The 21,778-nt window shown below is 44.3% G+C and overlaps 1 protein-coding gene across 1 annotated transcript in view; it reads left to right on the top strand.

The window, feature by feature from the left end:
* The first annotated feature begins 13,180 nt into the window (after positions 1–13,180).
* Positions 13,181–21,778, top strand: part of CHRNA5 (cholinergic receptor nicotinic alpha 5 subunit) — a 257,773-nt gene continuing 249,175 nt past the window's right edge. Inside the window, exon 1 of the mRNA XM_075576139.1 lies at positions 13,181–13,308. The gene's annotated coding sequence lies outside the window, so the exon portion shown is untranslated. The remainder of the gene's footprint in view (positions 13,309–21,778) is intronic.

Here is a 21,778-nt window from a genome sequence, read left to right as displayed (position 1 = left end):
TAGTGACTGGGTGAGTTAGTGACTGGGTGGGTGAGTTAGTGACTTGAGTGAGTTAGTGACTGGGTGGGTGAGTTAGTGACTTGGGTGGGTGGGTGAGTTAGTGACTTTTAGTGACTGGGTGAGTTAGTGACTGGGTGTCGTGGGTTAGTTAGTGACTTGGTGGGTGAGTGGGTGAGTTCATGACTGGGTGGGTATGTGAGTGAGTTAGTGACTGGGTAGGTGAGTTAGTGACTGGGTGGGTGAGTTAGTGACTGGGTAGGTGAGTTAGTGACTGGGTGGGTGAGTTAGTGACTGGGTGTGTGAGTTAGTTAGTGACTGGGTGGGTGAGTGAGTTAGTGACTGGGTGGGTGAGTTAGTGACTGGGTGGGTGTGTTAGTGACTTGAGTTAGTGACTGGGTGGGTGGTTGAGTTAGTGACTGGGTGGGTGGGTGAGTTAGTAACTGGGTGGGTGGGTGAGTTAGTGACTGGGTGAGTTAGAAACTGGGCTGGTGAGTTAGTGACTGGGTGGGTGAGTTAGTGACTGGGTGGGTGAGTTAGTGACTGGGTGGGTGGGTGAGTTAGTGACTGGGTGGGTGAGTTAGTGACTGGGTGGGTGGGTGAGTTAGTGACTGGGTGGGTGAATTAGTGACTGGGTGGGTGGTGAGTTAGTGACTGGGTGGGTGGGTGAGTTAGTGACTGGGTGAGTTAGTGACTGGGTGGGTGGGTAAGTGACTGGGTGGGTGAGTTAGTGACTGGGTGGGTGGGTGAGTTAGTGACTTGGGTGGGTGAGTGAGTTAGTGACTTGAGTGAATTAGTGACTGGGTGGGTGGGTGAGTTAGTGACTTGGGTGGGTGGGTGAGTTAGTGACTGGGTGGGTGGGTGAGTTAGTGACTGGGTGAGTTACTGACTGGGTGTCGTGGGTTAGTTAGTGACTTGGTGGGTGAGTGGGTGAGTTCGTGACTGGGTGGGTATGTGAGTGAGTTAGTGACTGGGTGGGTGAGTTAGTGACTGGGTGGGTGAGTTAGTGACTGGGTGGGTGAGTTAGTTAGTGACTGGGTGGGTGGTTGAGTTAGTGACTGGGTGAGTTAGTAACTGGGTGGGTGGGTGAGTTAGTGACTGGGTGGGTGGGTGAGTTAGTGACTGGGTGAGTTAGTGACTGGGCGGGTGAATTAGTGACTGGGTGGGTGAGTTAGTGACTGGGTGGGTGAGTTAGTGACTTTGAGTTAGTGACTTGAGTTAGTGACTGGGTGGGTGAGTTAGTGACTGGGTGGATGAGTTAGTGACTGGGTGAGTTAGTGACTTGGTGGGTGAATTAGTGACTGGGTGGGTGGTGAGTTAGTGACTGGGTGGGTGGGTGAGTTAGTGACTGGGTGAGTTAGTGACTGGGTGGGTGGGTGAGTTAGTGACTGGGTGAGTTAGTTACTGGGTGGGTGGGTAAGTGAGTGGGTGGGTAAGTTAGTGGGTGGGTGAGTTAGTGACAGGGTGGGTGGGTGTGTGAGTTAGTGACTGGGTGTGTGAGTTAGTGACTGGGTGGGTGAGTTAGTGACTGGGTGGGTGAGTTAGTGACTGGGTGGGTGAGTTAGTGACTGGGTGTGTGAGTTAGTGACTGGGTGGGTGAGTTAGTGACTGGGTGGGTGAGTTAGTGACTGGGTGGGTGGGTGAGTTAGTGACTGGGTGGGTGGGTGAGTTAGTGACTGGGTGGATGAGTTAGTGACTGGGTGGATGAGTTAGTGACTGGGTGGGTGGGTGAGTTAGTGACTTGGGTGATTCAGTGAGTTAGTGACTTGGGTGTGTGTGTGAGTTAGTGACTTGGTGGGTGGGTGAGTGAGATAGTGGCTGGGTGTGTGAGTTAGTGACTGGGTGTGTGAGTTAGTGACTGGGTGTGTGAGTTAGTGACTGGGTGGGTGAGTTAGTGACTGGGTGGGTGAGTTAGTGACTGGGTGGGTGAGTTAGTGACTGGGTGGGTGAGTTAGTGACTGGGTGGGTGTGTTAGTGACTTGAGTTAGTGACTGGGTGGGTGGTTGAGTTAGTGACTGGGTGGGTGGGTGAGTTAGTAACTGGGTGGGTGGGTGAGTTAGTGACTGGGTGAGTTAGTGACTGGGTGGGTGAGTTAGTGACTTTGAGTTAGTGACTTGAGTTAGTGACTGGGTGGATGGGTGAGTTAGTGACTGGGTGGGTGAGTTAGTGACTGGGTGGGTGAGTTAGTGACTGGGTGGGTGAGTTAGTGACTGGGTGGGTGAATTAGTGACTGGGTGGGTGAATTAGTGACTGGGTGGGTGAGTTAGTGACTGGGTGGGTGAATTAGTGACTGATGGGTGGTGAGTTAGTGACTGGGTGGGTGGGTGAGTTAGTGACTGGGTGAGTTAGTGACTGGGTGGGTGGGTAAGTGAGTGGGTGGGTAAGTTAGTGGGTGGGTGAGTTAGTGACTGGGTGGTTGGTTGAGTGAGTTAGTGACTGGGTGGGTGAGTTAGTGACTGGGTGGGTGGGTGAGTTAGTGACTTGGGTGGGTGAGTGAGTTAGTGACTTGGGTGGGTGAGTGAGTTAGTGACTTGGGTGTGTGAGTGAGTTAGTGACTGGGTGGGTGGGTGAGTGAGTTAGTGACTGGGTGTGTGAGTGAGTTAGTGACTGGGTGTGTGAGTGAGTTAGTGACTGGGTGGGTGAGTGAGTTAGTGACTGGGTGGGTGAGTTAGTGACTGGGTGGGTGAGTTAGTGACTGGGTGAGTTAGTGACTGGGTGAGTGAGTTAGTGACTGGGTGGGTGAGTTAGTGACTGGGCGCGTGAGTTAGTGACTGGGCGGGTGAGTTAGTGACTGGGCGGGTGAGTTAGTGACTGGGTGGGTGAGTTAGTGACTGGGTGGGTGAGTTAGTGACTGGGTGGGTGAGTTAGTGACTGGGTGGGTGAGTTAGTGACTGGGTGAGTTAGTGACTGGGTGGGTGAGTTAGTGACTGGGTGGGTGGGTGAGTTAGTGACTGGGTGGGTGAGTTAGTGACTGGGTGGGTGAGTTAGTGACTGGGTGGGTGAGTTAGTGACTTGGGTGGGTGGGTGAGTTAGTGACTGGGTGGGTGGTGAGTTAGTGACTGGGTGGGTGGTGAGTTAATGACTGGGTGGGTGGGTGAGTTAGTGACTGGGTGAGTTAGTGACTGGGTGAGTTAGTGACTGGGTGAGTTAGTGACTGGGTGAGTTAGTGACTGGGTGGGTGAATTAGTGACTGGGTGGGTGGTGAGTTAGTGACTGGGTGGGTGGGTGAGTTAGTGACTGGGTGAGTTAGTGACTGGGTGGGTGGGTGAGTTAGTGACTGGGTGAGTTAGTGACTGGGTGGGTGGGTAAGTGAGTGGGTGGGTAAGTTAGTGGGTGGGTAAGTTAGTGGGTGGGTGAGTTAGTGACAGGGTGGGTGGGTGTGTGAGTTAGTGACTGGGTGTGTGAGATAGTGACTGGGTGGGTGAGTTAGTGACTGGGTGGGTGAGTTAGTGACTGGGTGTGTGAGTTAGTGACTGGGTGTGTGAGTTAGTGACTGGGTGGGTGAGTTAGTGACTGGGTGGGTGAGTTAGTGACTGGGTGGGTGAGTTAGTGACTGGGTGGGTGGGTGAGTTAGTGACTGGGTGGGTGAGTTAGTGACTGGGTGGGTGGGTGAGTTAGTGACTGGGTGGATGAGTTAGTGACTGGGTGGGTGGGTGAGTTAGTGACTTGGGTGATTGAGTGAGTTAGTGACTTGGGTGTGTGTGTGAGTTAGTGACTTGGTGGGTGGGTGAGTGAGATAGTGGCTGGTTGTGTGAGTTAGTGACTGGGTGTGTGAGTTAGTGACTGGGTGGGTGAGTTAGTGACTGGGTGGGTGAGTTAGTGACTGGGTGGGTGAGTTAGTGACTGGGTGGGTGAGTTAGTGACTGGGTGGGTGAGTTAGTGACTGGGTGGGTGGGTGAGTTAGTGACTGGGTGTGTGAGTTAGTGACTGGGTGGGTGAGTTAGTGACTGGGTGGGTGAGTTAGTGACTGGGTGGGTGAGTTAGTGACTGGGTGGGTGAGTTAGTGACTGGGTGGGTGAGTTAGTGACTGGGGTGTGTGAGTGAGTTAGTGACTGGGTGGTTGGGTGAATGAGTGAGTGACTGGGTGTGTGAGTTAGTTAGTGACTGGGTGGGTGGGTGAGTGAGTTAGTGACTGGGTGTGTGAGTTAGTGACTGGGTGGGTGAGTTAGTGACTGGGTGGGTGAGTTAGTGACTTGGTGGGTGGGTGAGTTAGTGACTGGGTGGGTGGGTGGGTGAGTTAGTGACTGGGTGGGTGGATGAGTTAGTGACTGGGTGGATGAGTTAGTGACTGGGTGGGTGGGTTAGTGACTGGGTGGGTGGGTTAGTGACTGGGTGAGTGAGTTAGTGACTGGGTGGGTGAGTTAGTGACTGGGTGGGTGAGTTAGTGACTGGGTGGGTGAGTTAGTGACTGGGTGGGTGAGTTAGTTACTGGGTGGGTGAGTTAGTGACTGGGTGGGTGAGGTAGTGACTGGGTGGGTGGGTGAGTTAGTGACTGGGTGGGTGGGTGAGTTAGTGACTGGGTGGGTGAGTTAGTGACTGGGTGAGTTAGTGACTGGGTGGGTGGGTGAGTTAGTGACTTGGTGGGTGAGTGGGTGAGTTAGTGACTTGGTGGGTGAGTGGGTGAGTTAGTGACTGGGTGGGTGAGTGAGTTAGTGACTGGGTGAGTGAGTGAGTTAGTGACTGGGTGGGTGAGTGAGTTAGTGACTGTGTGGGTGGGTGAGTTATTTAGTGAGTGGGTGGGTGAGTTGGTGACTGGGTGGGTGAGTGAGTTAGTGGGTGGGTGAGTGAGTTAGTGGGTGAGTTTGTGACTGGGTGGGTGGGTGAGTGAGTTAGTGACTGGGTGGGTGGGTGAGTTAGTGGGTGAGTGAGTTAGTGGGTGAGTTAGTGACTGGGTGAGTTAGTGAATGGGTGGGTGGGTGAGTGAGTTAGTGACTTAGTGGGTGAGTGAGTTAGTGGGTGAGTGAGTTAGTGGGTGAGTGAGTGACTGGGTGGGTGAGTGAGTTAGTGACTGGGTGTGTGGGTGAGTGAGTTAGTGACTGGGTGTGTGGGTGAGTTGGTGACTGGGTGGGTGGGTGAGTGAGATAGTGATTGGGTGGGTGGGTGAGTGAGTTAGTGACTGGTTTGGTGAGTGAGTTAGTGACTGGTTTGGTGAGTGAGTTAGTGACTGGGTGGGTGCGTGAGTTAGTGACTGGGTAGGTGGGTGAGTTAGTGACTGGGTGGGTGAGTGAGTTAGTGACTGGGTGGGTGAGTGAGTTAGTGACTGGGTGGGTGAGTGAGTGAGTGACTGGGTGGGTGAGTGAGTGAGTGACTGGGTGGGTGAGTGAGTGAGTGACTGGGTGGGTGAGTGAGTTAGTGACTGGGTGGGTGAGTGAGTTAGTGACTGGGTGGGTGAGTGAGTTAGTGACTGGGTGAGTTAGTGACTGGGTGGGTGGGTGAGTGAGTCAGTGACTGGGTGGGTGAGTTAGTGGGTGGGTGAGTGAGTTAGTGAGTGGGTGGGTTAGTGACTGGGTGGGTGGGTTAGTGAGTTAGTGACTGGGTGGGTGAGTTAGTGACTTGAATGAGTTAGTGACTGGGTTAGTTACTTGGGTGTGTGAGTGAGTTAGTGACTTGGTTGGGTGAGTGAGTTAGTGAATTGTGTGGGTGAGTGAGTTAGTGACTGGGGTGTGTGAGTGAGTTAGTGACTGGGTGGTTGGGTGAGTGAGTGAGTGAGTGACTGGGTGTGTGAGTTAGTTAGTGACTGGTTGGGTGGGTGAGTGAGTTAGTGACTGGGTGTGTGAGTTAGTGACTGGGTGGGTGAGTTAGTGACTGGGTGGGTGAGTTAGTGACTTGGTGGGTGGGTGAGTTAGTGACTGGGTGGGTGGGTGAGTTAGTGACCTGAGTTAGTGACTGGGTGGGTGGTTGAGTTAGTGACTGGGTGGGTTGGTGAGTTAGTGACTGGGTGGGTGGGTGAGTTAGTGACTGGGTGGGTGGGTGAGTTAGTGACTGGGTGGGTGAGTTAGTGACTTTGAGTTAGTGACTTTAGTTAGTGACTGGGTGGGTGGGTGAGTTAGTGACTGGGTGGGTGAATTAGTGACTGGGTGGATGGGTGAGTTAGTGACTGGGTGGGTGAGTTAGTGACTGGGTGAGTTAGTGACTGGGTGGGTGAGTGAGTGGGTGGGTAAGTTTGTGGGTGGGTAAGTTAGTGACTGGGTGGGTGGGTAAGTTAGTGGGTGGGTGAGTTAGTGACTTGGTGGGTGGTTGAGTGAGTTAGTGACCGGGTGGGATGGTGAGTGGGTTGGTGAGTGAGTTAGTGACTGGGTGGGTGAGTGAGTTAGTGACTGGGTGGGTGAGTAGTGAGTGACTGGGTGAGTTAGTGACTGGGTGGGTGAGTTAGTGTGTGGGTGAGTTAGTGACTGGGTGGGTGAGTTAGTGACTGGGTGGGTGAGTGAGTTAGTGGGTGGGTGGGATAGTTAGTGGGTTGGTGAGTTAGTGACTGGGTGGGTGGTTGAGTGAGTTAGTGACTGTGTGGGTGAGTGAGTTAGTGACTGGGTGGTAGAGTAGTGAGTGACTGGGTGGGTGAGTAGTGAGTGACTGGGTGAGTTAGTTAGTGGGTGGGTGACTTAGTGACTGGGTGGGTGGTTGAGTTAGTGGGTGGGTGGGATAGTTAGTGGGTTGGTGAGTTAGTGACTGGGTGGGTGGTTGAGTGAGTTAGTGACTGGGTGGTAGAGTAGTGAGTGACTGGGTGGGTGGTTGAGTGAGTTAGTGACTGGGTGGGTGAGTGCGTTAGTGACTGGGTGGGTGGGTGACTGGGTGGGTGAGGAGTGAGTGACTGGGTGACATTTCCCCGTCCCCCCCATACCGGAGGCGGCGGCGGCAAGAAGCTAGAGGGCAGGCCGGCATCCCCCCTGCACTTCCCATACCTCACGTGGCAGCGGCATGCAAATAGTTAGCGTCCCGGCATCCCCCACACCTCAGGCAGCATGAAGGTAGCGGTTGGGCATCCCCCCCACCTCATGCGGAGAGGAACCTTTGGGGAGGTGGCAGGGAGGTACGGGGAGGGGGGGAGTGATGACAGTCAGCCCCGCTGCGGCCGCCACTGCTCTGCTCCCCCCGCCGGCATGTTAAGGGCGCGGCGAGGGTGAAGTGCGCGCTGAGGTGTGTTTCAGGCGGGTAAGGAGGCGGGAGAGGGTGGTGCAGCTGTGGCGCCCCTGAGGTCTGTGAGGTGAAGGGAGCAGTGGCGGCGCCCAGTGGCAGGGAGGCAGCGACCTTGATCGGGCAGAAGGGGGACACATCACCCGCCCCCCCCCCCCCCGGGGACAGCGCAACTCCCCGGCAGTGACACACCCCCCCCCCCCCCCAGGCACTTGGCGCTTCGAGGGAGGAAGGGGGTCCTTCTGGGCGCTGCCATCTTGGGCACTCTGCACCGCGAGGCAGCCTGCCTGCCCACTGCCTGTTCCCCTGCCGGGGACGGAGGTGAGTTGGAGTGCAGGGGAGGGAGGTGAGTTGGAGCGCCGGGGAGGGAGGTGAGTTGGAGCGCCGGGGAGGGAGGTGAGTTGGAGCAGCGGGGAGGGAGGTGAGTTGGAGCGGTGGGGAGGGAGGTGAGTTGGAGCGCCAGGGAGGGAGATGAGTGGAGCGCGAGGGAGGTGAGTGTGATGGGGGGGGACTGTGTGTGTGTGTGTGTGTGTGTGTGTGTGTGTGTGTGTGTGTGTGTGTGTGGCCGAGGGGAAAGACAGTGGCAGTTGGGTGACGTCAGACCCACAATCTGATTGGCCAGAGGCTGAGGACCAATCAGATTCACCGCAGATAGCACTAACCTTTCGATTTTATATATTAAGACTAGGTGTCTTGTCCTGTATTTGTTTATGAATTCTTTGGTAAAAAAATTGTGTGACCTTTAACTGCCAAAAATATATTTATTTGTTTCTTTAAAACAAGACAGTTTGTTCCATAAAAGTGCACATGGGGGTCCAAAAATCATACTATCTCCCCCCCCACCCCATGTTACCCCACTCCCCCAGTATGTCTTTTTCACCTCCCTTTCAGTTTCAACATCCCATGTCACTCCTATCTTCCCCCTATCACCCTCTTTCCACCCTTCCCATGTCACTACCTCCTGTCTCTCTCCGCCCCTCCCGTACCCGAGCCAAAATGCAACATGAGCGACAGGCAGCATACAATTTGTCAGAACGAGTCTGTATATAAACCATTTGGGTAAATGCATTAAAGATCGCTGATGAAGGGCCAAAACTTTCTCTATATACCACCATGGGACCCTCGTGCAAAGTTTTATTTTTTTATGTTTTTGCATTTTGACTGTTTTTGTAAACATGCTATGATTACTTAAAAATGATTATTTAAAAAAAAAAAGGAAAATGTCTTAAGCATTTTAAGTAGAGCGTAGACTCACTTCTCATCTGACATAAACCATAAGTTAATAACATTATTGTCTTGATAAAACAAAGCATTTCCATGATTTAATCACAAGTAATGATAAGAATATACAGACCAGCAATTTAACCCCTCTATGGTGGAGCAAGGGAGTACATATATTAGGCACATTTATAGTAGTAAAAAGGTTAACCCCATTGTTGCAATACAAGAAAAAACACAAAAGCGCACCAAGATGAGAGATAGATATTGTATTAGCAACAAATAATAAAATTAGTAACTTACATATAAAATTTCTTTAATAATCCCCGATTCTGGTGTCTATCACAGGAGTAAGGCATCACATAGGAAGTATGAAGGGTAATCTCAGTTCTGAGAGATCAGACCCGCGCGCTGGGGCTGTCTCTGTTCACTCTCCTGTCCTCCACGTGTGGTAGCGTGGTGCGGAATGTAGCGCGCATGTGCAGGAACCGGGGCCTTCAATAGGTGTCCTTAGGATGCCTGTCCGTTTTTGATAGCATAGAAACGATCGGAAATAAGCAGGAACGGTACACTTGAGTGTGTACTGGTGGTGGGTAGTAAAACCGCCAGCCACAACAGTCGCGACGCATTTCGTTTAACAAAGTAAACTTCTTCAGGCGATATCTGGGACACCTGTTTAGGGGTCCTTTATAGGTCTAATTCTGTGCGTCATTGGTTAATACCTAATGGCTGCATGGCCAATCAGGCTCATATACTGATAGGGGCAGGCCACAATAGGAAGACCTCCCTGTTAGTGCATTTGATCCAGTAATGAATTACACTAATTGAGTATATATATAAGTGTAAATAGAAAGGTAAACAGACCTTAAAGGGGAGCCAAAATCATGTGTCCCAAATAGTCAAGTGCAATAAAATATGCATGGTAGTAGCATAAAAAACAAAGTATATGTGCATACTGGATAACAACATTAATAACATTAAATGACATATAAATAACTTTTAAAATATGGGAAATAGAACAAATGGAAAGGTGGGTGGGGGGAGGGGAAGAATTGAAGAAAAAGTGAAGAAAAAAAAAAAAAAAAGAAGAAAAAAAAAAAAAAAAAGAGGTGAAAAAAAAAAAAAGGCTTATAAAATGAATAAAAACAACTGTAATGATAAAGTAGCTAAAAAAATCAGATAAAAAACAGATAAAAAAGGTATTAGACCAATGTTTGTATCAAATTGCAGTATGCATGGTTTCACCTCAAAAAAGGGGTTAATTCCACATAGTCGTTCAAGCCCCCCGGGTACTTGGATTGGAGGGTAAATATCCAGAATTGCTCCCTTTTTGCAATCTGAAGATCTATGTTACCAGCCCGTATATTAGTTGTTATATGTTCGATGCCCATATATTTAACCCCTATAGTGCTACACTGATGGACATCCTTAAAGTGTGACAACAGATGTGTCAATGGTTTATTAGATGCCAGTAGCTTGGGAATATTAGTGATATTTCTGAGGTGCTCCATCACTCTAATTTTGAGCTGACGTTTAGTACGGCCCACATACTGTAAACCACATCCACATTGCAGGATATAAATGACATAAGTGGTTACGCAATCGATGTAGCTATTAATTTCATATCTAATATCTGTCGCTTTAGATTTAAAGTAATCCTGAGTAAGCATTCGTGGACAGATTTTGCACCTATTGCATCTGTGGTTACCTTTAATGCCTAACATCTCCCTAAGATCTTTCTTTTTGTTTGAATCACTTCCTTTGAGGAGACTAGGGGCCAAGATACTTTTTAGATTGTCGGATTTTGTGAACACAATCATTGGTCTTTCTGGTAAAGTTTTTGCCAAGATTGGATCCATCTGCAAAATGTACCAGTATTTGTTCAAAATATATTTGATCTTTCTATGAGAACTATTAAATTTTGTTACGAAATATGGTGCGTGTTTATCATTCTTCCTTTTATTATTTTTATGGTCTGTTTCACTGGAATCTGAAGTGGGCAATGTGATAAGAGAGCCATTAGTCACTGGATTCTCCAATGGTTGAACTAGTGTCTTTCCAGTGGAAACACACTTTTGTTTACCATTGGGTTTACTATTCTTAGGTTGAATCAGTTTTTTCCTATTAATGTTTAATGCTCTTTTGTAGGCTCTATCTATAAGAGTCACATCATAGCCCTTTTGAAAGAAACGCTCAAAGAGTATTTGAGATTGTACCTTGAACGTTTCTATATCATCACAGTTACGCCTAATGCGCATAAACTGGCTGAATGGAATGTTATTAATGCATCTCCTTTCATGTCCACTTTCTGGGTGTAGAAAGGAGTTAACATTAGTGTTCTTAAAATGGGTTTTCGTATGTAACTCTCTAAATGTAAATCTAAATGCGACAGATATTAGATATGAAATTAATAGCTACATCGATTGCGTAACCACTTATGTCATTTATATCCTGCAATGTGGATGTGGTTTACAGTATGTGGGCCGTACTAAACGTCAGCTCAAAATTAGAGTGATGGAGCACCTCAGAAATATCACTAATATTCCCAAGCTACTGGCATCTAATAAACCATTGACACATCTGTTGTCACACTTTAAGGATGTCCATCAGTGTAGCACTATAGGGGTTAAATATATGGGCATCGAACATATAACAACTAATATACGGGCTGGTAACATAGATCTTCAGATTGCAAAAAGGGAGCAATTCTGGATATTTACCCTCCAATCCAAGTACCCGGGGGGCTTGAACGACTATGTGGAATTAACCCCTTTTTTGAGGTGAAACCATGCATACTGCAATTTGATACAAACATTGGTCTAATACCTTTTTTATCTGTTTTTTATCTGATTTTTTTAGCTACTTTATCATTACAGTTGTTTTTATTCATTTTATAAGCCTTTTTTTTTTTTTTCACCTCTTTTTTTTTTTTTTTTTTTTCTTTTTTTTTTTTTTTTCTTCACTTTTTCTTCAATTCTTCCCCTCCCCCCACCCACCTTTCCATTTGTTCTATTTCCCATATTTTAAAAGTTATTTATATGTCATTTAATGTTATTAATGTTGTTATCCAGTATGCACATATACTTTGTTTTTTATGCTACTACCATGCATATTTTATTGCACTTGACTATTTGGGACACATGATTTTGGCTCCCCTTTAAGGTCTGTTTACCTTTCTATTTACACTTATATATATACTCAATTAGTGTAATTCATTACTGGATCAAATGCACTAACAGGGAGGTCTTCCTATTGTGGCCCGCCCCTATCAGTATATGAGCCTGATTGGCCATGCAGCCATTAGGTATTAACCAATGACGCACAGAATTAGACCTATAAAGGACCCCTAAACAGGTGTCCCAGATATCGCCTGAAGAAGTTTACTTTGTTAAACGAAATGCGTCGCGACTGTTGTGGCTGGCGGTTTTACTACCCACCACCAGTACACACTCAAGTGTACCGTTCCTGCTTATTTCCGATCGTTTCTATGCTATCAAAAACGGACAGACATCCTAAGGACACCTATTGAAGGCCCCGGTTCCTGCACATGCGCGCTACACTCCGCACCACGCTACCACACGTGGAGGACAGGAGAGTGAACAGAGACAGCCCCAGCGCGCGGGTCTGATCTCTCAGAACTGAGATTACCCTTCATACTTCCTATGTGATGCCCTACTCCTGTGATAGACACCAGAATCGGGGATTATTAAAGAAATTTTATATGTAAGTTACTAATTTTATTATTTGTTGCTAATACAATATCTATCTCTCATCTTGGTGCGCTTTTGTGTTTTTTCTTGTTTTGCTGATATTGGTATCACCATCGGGGTTCCGGTGGAGACCACATTTGGAGGTGGGGGAGACACCTCATAAACACAGAAGCAGCAAGAGAACTGAGAGGGACCAACACTCCAAGTTTAAAGAGCCAGAGCGCGGACTGAACTTTCCATTGTTGCAATACCGCACAAAAAGTGTAACCGTTTCATGGCTATATTATATTGCTTTTTCCCATGCCAAGGAAAAGTGACTCTTGAACCTAGGGATTCCTGTCACTCAAAACAATGTGGTTTAGTTCCAGGAGAACGCTGGTTTAGAATATGAGACAATAACCCATATTTGCATTGACTGTATTGTTCAAGAGAGTCAGAGGCTCTGACTCCTGTCTGTCAGAATGCATACTCAAAAAGATGAAACTCCCGAAACAAGGAGAGACATGATGTAAGAGTAGATTTGCCAGTCCAATAGCCACTAATTAATTTTTTTTTTATTCAAGTGTGTGCCATTGGCAGCAATGTCTCATGCAATGATGGTGATATTACGGTACTAGAATATGTTGCGGTTCAATCGGAGTAATATATTAATAGATATTGGCTTTCACTTTTTTTATATTATAATGTATTGGTTGTTGTGTGTAGTACTTTTTATTTTCACTAATTGTGGTAAGAAAAGTTTTGTTCTAAAATGTAATAGTTTTTTAATTATTGTTTCTTTCATCCATGGGGTATCATACATTTAAACAGTAGTTTCTGCAAAATATTCTATAAATCATAAAACAATATTTTTTTTCACATTTAATAAAACACTTTAGGGGCTGTGATACCTTTTTATAAACCAAATATCAATTGTACAGGGTTACAGTATCTTGTGTACAAGCTTTAGAGACTGCAAAGTTCTCCATCAGATTAAAAATATTAGTACTTTAAATGAAAAAAGTGGAGAACACTTACTGCATTAGATACAATGTTACATATTGTATTGATAAACATTGATAGATATGAATATTAGCTTTTTTTTTTTTTTATAGGAATAACTGAACCATCGTTTATTGCAAAAAGTGAAGATCGATTATTCAAATATTTATTTCAAGAACAAGACTACCAAAAATGGGTTCGCCCAGTAGAACACTTGAATGACACAGTGAGAGTGAAGTTTGGTCTTGCAATTACACAGCTTGTGGATGTAGTATGTATATCATCTTTTATAAAATCTTATTTTTGTTGTTCATGTCATTTAGATATTGTCGAGGTTAGTATTTATTTAAATAAATGTTGGGTTTACAAATTACCGTTTTCATAACCATTTAAATATCAGAAACATACAGGACACCTACAAGCTCATATTGAACCCCCACATTAACCACAACATATATATATAAGCATATAAGTGTCACTGAGGAGTGCTACTGAGCATGGCAATATATATTTGAAACCAGAGACAGAACATAAAACACAGACAGAGCTCATTGCACATCTAGTGAACTTATACATGGTACAGTGCCTAAATATATATATATATATGTATAGATATCTATTAAATATATATGTATAGATATCTATTAAATCATTCTGCAAGCAGGCAAGTTCCCCTGAGAGTGGGAGATGCGATGGAGTGAGCTTTTAACCATTTAAATGTGGGATTGGGTGAGCTTCAACAAGATAGGAAGAGCCACCTTCCAATCAGCTAAGACCAGCTAGTCTTAGCTGATTGGAGGGTGGCAACCTCCTACCTAATTCAAGCTCACCCCCTCCCACATTTAAATGGTTAAAAGCTCACTCCATAGCATCTCCCACTCTCAGGGGAACTTGCTTGCTTGCAGTATGATTGTGACAAATCTAATACAGAGTGCTTTTCCTGGTAATGCACAGGTTAATAAAAGCTTCAATCAGACTTAGAACTATGCAACTAATTTTGACAGATTTATTATAAATCACTCTTCCTGGTAATGCACAGGTTATTAAGAATTTATATTAGTGTTAGGGACCCTTGAGATGTGGTCTGCCGTGTAGTGGATCAGGGGCTGACAACAATTTGGCCAAAATGTTAAACTAAAAGACCATTTTATTTAATAGATATCTATACATATATATTTAGAAACTGTATAAGTTTCACTGGATGTGCACTGAGCTCTGTCTGTGTTTTATGTTCTGTCTCTGGTTTTAAACATTTAAATATCAGAACAGTTTAAGGACAAGGCTCACAAAATGCTGCACCTTAAGTGATTTTTTTTGTTCTCCATTAGAGAGAAAAAATGGCTTTAAACAGCATCCCCCTCCAAAAAAAGGGATAATTTAAACTGAGACCATAATGTGCCAAGTTATTTTTTAATTAATCATTTTTTTAAACTCTGTTTTTTTTTGTTGCGTTTTCGCACATTATTTCACTGGCATGAGTTGTTGGCATGACTACTTTGATTGTATTAATGACTGAATTGCAGCTGCTATAAGCAATCACCTTTACATATATTTTTTCCTGCCCTTGTATAAATGGCAGCAGAAATATGGTATTCTCTGCTGCAGTCTTTCCCAATAGGTGATTCTTGTTTATTTTACTTTATAATTTTTTAACTTTATATATTTAAACATTGAGATCATTTTGATCTTCTTTATACATGGTAATATCTAACCAGCCTTCGACCACACGTTATTCACAATCACTGCTAAAATCTTCCCATCAAAAGATGGCGTTGGTTTGTTCCATTTTATATGTATAAAGCATTTTAATATTTGTACCCAAATGTATATCTCTTCATTAAAAGAAATTAAGCTTCTCCTTGCCTGTAATGTCGATATTTATTAAGCAATACAGAATGCACATTCCGGGCCACTAAAGTGATTCTGATCCAAAACCATTCCCTACATTTAGGGTTAGGCTATTTGAATTATTGCCCCATACTTCATTAAATATACAGTACTGTACCTAATCTGCTGTATGCCAACTTGTAGCAATATAATTAATATGTACTGTATTATATATGTAATATAAATATGCATTACAATTTATAAAAAATGCAATTCTTTGGCTGCTAAAATTATACATTATGTTGACTCCAAGAAACAACAAAGGGATAGGGAGTGATCACAGAACCATACTAATTGAATAAAGTGGTCAAATACTTCAATGTGGTAATCAAATAATGGGTGCAAACTGTGAACTGAAAAGTGAATCAGAAAAGGTGAAGGGAAACACAAAATGGATGTGCCCCCTAAAAGAATTCACTTAAATGCACACCAAAATAGTGTAAAATTTAACTTTTAATAAATTTACTTAAAACATATATTACCAAAGTAATGTGTAATGTGAATTAAAAATATATTGAATCAACATTATCAGGCAACCGTGTCGTCTATTTTAAATATATACTATCCCATTGAACCACTTGATAATGGTGGGATAAGAGGACACAGGTTGCTAGAAGTCAGGGTGTTAACCCCTCTGGAGCAACAAAGAGACCCAAAAATACAGGTATATAAATGTACACAAGTGAGTGGCCAGTGTGTTAAATGTCCAGCTACCTTGCTTGAACAACCAGCACTGCGCACTATAATAGAGACTTTAGTGTGTTAAAGTAAGAGTGCTGGAGTAATAAAGCTGGCAAGTGCAGTGATAATGATGATACATACACTGCAGCATAGACCTGCCAGAAACAGCAGTGCTGTGCAAGGAAAGCAGGCACACTCACTATAAAAAAAGAGTAAATAATTAACTAATGGGATCAACAAAGTTAGAGCCAGGAGACTGCTGACACTACATTAAAACAGCTCCAAGTAGGAGACTGACAACATTGCGCATCCAACGCGCGTTTCCCTCCAGCAAAGGAGCTTCCTCAGGGACAAATTTTACTGGGGCAGTGAGGTCTGAACCTTTTTATACCCTGGCAGTACCCTAATTGCAAAATCAATTGTTAACAGCTGTTGCACATGCACAGTGTGTTTACACCTAAACTCACTCCATAATGTACTTATATACTGATTAGACACACTATCAGTCAATTGCTTAGTGTCATACCTTCAGAAAACAAATTTCCCCGTGGTTTTAGGGCTTTAGGAGCAGTTTTTATAACTAAAAATCGTATTCTCCGGTTGGGGTGGCTACTGCGCATGCGCGAGGACTTAGAGATGATTACAAACGGTCTTGATCCGTTGCGCATGCGCGACATCTTAGAAAATATTGCTGTATCGTTCCATATGCATAGTTAGTACCGCGCATGCGTGGGGACTTAGAGTTTATACAGTTCGGGTCTATGCTCATTGCGCATGCGTTGACACTTACAAATTTTTGCAATCTCTGTTAGTTAGTCCCGCGCATGCGCGGGGACTTAGAAATTATACTGTTAGGTTCTATACTCATTGCGCATGCGTTGACACTTAGAAATTTTGCGCGATCTCTATTAGTTAGTCACACGCATGCGCGGGGACTTAGAAAATATACCGTTAGGGTCTATGCTCATTGCGCATGCGTTGACACTTAGAAATTTTTCGCAATCTCTGTTAGTTAGTCCCGCGCATGCGCGGGGACTTAGACATTATACCGTTAGGGTCTATACTCATTGCGCATGCGTTGACACATAGAAATTTTACGCGAACACTGTTAGTTAGTCCCGCGCATGCGCGGGGACTTAGAAATTATACTGTTAGGGTCTATACTCATTGCGCATGCGTTGACACTCAGATATTTTGCGCGATTTCTGGTAGTTAGTCCCACGCATGCGCGGGGACTTAGAAAAAAATCCTAATATCTAACAGGGCATGGTATACATGCTTAGAGACACAGTTTGAGTCTTTTTGAACCATATAATAAAGTGCTTATATAGGGTACTGAATAAAAATGGATGTTATGGGTATATGTTATGGTTATAAGGGACTTATATTGCACATATATTAATAAGTGATTGTGCAAGTAAGGATGTTAACATCCCCCCATAATTATATTATGTTACACAATGAGTCAAGTTGTAATGCAATGGTTGATAATTAAATTGATCAATTCAAAGATATAGAATGTATATATGCTCGTACTATTTATTATCTTAATTTTTAATGTATGGCACATATACACACATTACACAAATCTTAAACCCACATCTGGGTTTAAAACTTTGGTCTTATAGTCACTAGTCTAAATAATAATACTATAGAATATTTATTGTTTCAATACCAAGGCTGAGAACTGTGTTAGTGGACAACGGAAATGAATGAACCGGTTATCAGAGAGACCAGTTCTGTGTATATTCATAATGTTGATCAAATACAGAATACACGTGGCCAATTAGTTGGCCCCCTTATCCAATAAAGGGTGTGAAGGTGAACCCCTCATTAAGACCATTAGGGCTCCTTGTTTTTAGCTTATAAATCCATTCTGCTTCGATACGAAGCAAGGATTGATCAGTGTTGCCACCTCTCATGGGACATTTCAATTGATAAATGCCCATGAATTTAATAGCATTAATGTCGCCATCATGACATTGTGTGATGTGTCTAGCAACCGATGTCTCTGCAGAGTGTTTAATAGAATTAATGTGTTCAAGAACACGTCTGCGCAGCTGTCTTGTTGTCTTGCCAACGTACCTCTTACCACAATTGCATGTGATAAGATAGATAACGTTGGTGGTACGACAGTTGATGAAGCTATCGACACTGAATTGTGAAGTATTGTCATGATTGGCGAATGCTTTGCCAACGTTGATGTGTCTGCATGCTTTGCAACCCTGGCAGCGATACATACACTTCACGGGGCTCAACCAGGTAGTAGTTCTAGCCCGCTGAAAATGGCTGTTAACCAGAGAATCCCGTAGGTTCCTAGATCGCCTGCTTGTAATAATGGGTCTAGGGCCTATAACTTTAGCCAGGTCCTCATCTGCCTGAAGGAGATGCCAATGTCTTGCAAAGATCTTTTTAATAGCCCACCATCTTTTATTAAAGGTGCCAATGACTCTGATTGTATTGTCCTTCGCTTTCTCTTTATTACTGGACAAATGTGAGACCCTATCGCTGTGTAGTGCCCGATGATAAGCCTTATTCAATGTCTTGATGCTGTACCCATGGTTGTGGAACCTAGATCGAAGTTCTTTGGATTGAGCAGTAAATTCCTCAATCGTCGAGCAGTTACGGCGAAGACGGAGGTACTGCCCTATTGGGATACCTGCTATCAGGCTCCTGGGGTGTTGGCTCTGTGCCAGTAACAAACTGTTAGTTGCTGTGCTTTTTCTGAACACCTTAGTTTGGATATTACATTCGTGATCAACATAGATGTTCAGATCTAAAAATGTTATTGATGTAGTACTCATCACAGTAGTGAGCCTCAAATTAAGCGTGTTCGTATTTAGCACCTCAACAAATTCATGCAGTAGTTGACTGGATCCATCCCACAGGAGCAGGATATCATCTATGTACCTGATCCACATGGAAATGTGGTCAGTGTACATAGAAAGTTCCTCATTAAAAACGTGGGTACGTTCCCACCAGCCCAGGTACAAGTTGGCATATGTGGGTGCACAAGCTGTGCCCATAGCTGTACCTTGGGTCTGGTGGTAGTACTGCCCATCAAAGACAAAATAATTATGTGTTAGAACGAAGTTAAGTAGGTCCAACACAAATGAGTTATGTCTATTGAACCTACAATCCCTAGTCGCTAAGAAGTATTGTACAGCAGTGAGACCATTCTTGTGAACGATGGAAGTATATAATGATTCAAAATCTAAACTTACAAGAATGGTCTGAGATGTAACATGGATACCGTCCAGTCTCTTGAGTGTATCTTTCGTATCCTGGACATACGACGGGAGGCTGATGACAAAGTCCCTCAAAACCTTATCCAAATAAATACTACTGCCTTCGGACAAGCAGTTATTGCCTGAGACAATTGGGCGTCCGGGAGGGGATTGTAGGCGTTTATGTACCTTAGGTAAGGTATAAAATGTCGCCACGGTGGGCGACCTGCGGTACATAAAGTCAAACTCATTACGGCTTATCATTTCTGTGTCTAGGGCGTCCTGCAAGATGTTCAGTAGTTCTGATTTGTATTCAGATGTGGGACTGCATTCCAGGGTCTCATAACAATCTTTGTCATTGAGGAGTCTCATATTTTCACTAACATAGGCTTCAGTGTCTAAAATAACTATGTTACCACCTTTATCAGATGGTTTGATGGTATAAGCTTTATTAGACATCAGGTCTCTTAGGCCGGTTCTTTCCTCAAATGTGAGGTTGTTGTCAGACTTATAGTGTTTAGGTTCGGCTTCAAGGTCCCTAGTAACGCAGCCAACAAAGAGTTCAACGGCTGGACAGATGGAAATGGGTGGAGTAAAATGACTCTTGATCTTAAGGTGAGTAAAGGGGCCAGTTATGTCCCTATTTGATGAGATATTTTGGTCAAACAGCTGACAGAGGTCCGCAACATCCTGTCTTTCTTGTACACTCATTCCATCCGTAATTCATTAGGGTTATTGGCAATACGTTTAGAATGGAATTTATGCAACAATAACCTTCTGCTGCAGAGGTTCAAGTCCTTCACCCACTCGAATAAGTTAAAATCCGAAGTGGGTGAAAAGTATAGTCCCTTCCTCAGCAGATTGAGTTGACTAGCAGTGAATGAATAAGCGGACAAATTGAAAATTTGCAGGGCATCATTGTCTATGTTGTTGTCGGTCATTCGGTGGGTGCATTTGGATTTTTCTTTGTTCTTAGCGGTCTTTTTTCCTCTCCTGGTTTTGCGCTTTGCAGGGCCTGAGCTAAAAAAAACCCCTGAGTGTCTTTGGTGGCCTTGCTACCTCTACCCTTGTTGGAGCCCTTCTGTTTAGAGCCCCTTTGTTCACTATCAGAGGCTTCTGTCTCTGATGAGGAATAATCAGAGTAGGTGCCCCTTCCCCTAGACCTAATCGGGTATCTATAGACTGTGCCCTGCTCGTAATCATTAGTATCACGTAAATATTTAGTGTGTTTTCTATCCTTCAACTCTTGTCTGAACTTGATCATATTAGTTTCCAGTTTTTTCTCCATCTCCTCAAATTCTTGTAATTGATTGTATTTGCTGAGATCCTTAAGGTGTACATCAAGATCTTTGTTAGTCACATCTAGTCTTAACTTCTCATGATCAATTAGGAGATGCATAAGTTCATTAGAGCACCTGGACAAAGTATCTTCCCACTTTTTAATGAAATCCTGTGAAGTGATGTGATACGCAGGACTCAGTTTCAATCTCAGTCCTCTGGGGATCATATTTGAGTCAATATAGCTTTGTAAACTTGTGATCTCCCACCAGACTTGAGACTGAGTACGTAGGAGTTGGGAGATATTACGGAAATAATTTACAATATCGTGACCTGTATCAGAGGTACCCTGTGATATTTTGGTAAAGACGTTCCTGGCCTCATCTTGCCAGCCAGACATGTCCATGCCACTAGTCAGATAACCAGCCATGGTTTGTATGAGAATTGGATCCACTCCCTAGAAGGGGTTAACTAGAGTACCCCGTATAGTCACTTAAAGAAACAACAAAGGGATAGGGAGTGATCACAGAACCATACTAATTGAATAAAGTGGTCAAATACTTCAATGTGGTAATCAAATAATGGGTGCAAACTGTGAACTGAAAAGTGAATCAGAAAAGGTGAAGGGAAACACAAAATGGATGTGCCCCCTAAAAGAATTCACTTAAATGCACACCAAAATAGTGTAAAATTTAACTTTTAATAAATTTACTTAAAACATATATTACCAAAGTAATGTGTAATGTGAATTAAAAATATATTGAATCAACATTATCATGCAACCGTGTCGTCTATTTTAAATATATACTATCCCATTGAACCACTTGATAATGGTGGGATAAGAGGACACAGGTTGCTAGAAGTCAGGGTGTTAACCCCTCTGGAGCAACGATGAGACCCAAAAATACAGGTATATAAATGTACACAAGTGAGTGGCCAGTGTGTTAAATGTCCAGCTACCTTGCTTGAACAACCAGCACTGCGCACTATAATAGAGACTTTAGTGTGTTAAAGTAAGAGTGCTGGAGTAATAAAGCTGGCAAGTGCAGTGATAATGATGATACATACACTGCAGCATAGACCTGCCAGAAACAGCAGTGCTGTGCAAGGAAAGCAGGCACACTCACTATAAATAAAGAGTAAATAATTAACTAATGGGATCAACAAAGTTAGAGCCAGGAGACTGCTGACACTACATTAAAACAGCTCCAAGTAGGAGACGGACAACATTGCGCGTCCAACGCGCGTTTCCCTCCAGCAAAGGAGCTTCCTCAGGGACAAATTTTACTGGGGCAGTGAGGTCTGAACCTTTTTATACCCTGGCAGTACCCTAATTGCAAAATCAATTGTTAACAGCTGTTGCACATGCGCAGTGTGTTTACACCTAAACTCACTCCATAATGTACTTATATACTGATTAGACACACTATCAGTCAATTGCTTAGTGTCATACCTTCAGAAAACAATTTTCCCCGTGGTTTTAGGGCTTTAGGAGCAGTTTTTAGAACTAAAAATCGTATTCTCCGGTTGGGGTGGCTACAGCGCATGCGCGAGGATTTAGAGATGATTACAAACGGTCTTGATCCTTTGCGCATGCGCGACATCTTAGAAAATATTGCTGTATCGTTCCATACGCATAGTTAGTACCGCGCATGCGTGGGGACTTAG

The sequence above is a fragment of the Ascaphus truei genome, chromosome 18 (genome assembly GCF_040206685.1).
Source record: "Ascaphus truei isolate aAscTru1 chromosome 18, aAscTru1.hap1, whole genome shotgun sequence".
Classification (NCBI taxonomy): Eukaryota; Metazoa; Chordata; class Amphibia; order Anura; family Ascaphidae; genus Ascaphus; species Ascaphus truei.
The sequence above is the reverse complement of the archived record's forward strand: the minus strand, read 5'-3'. Positions and strand labels throughout refer to the sequence as shown.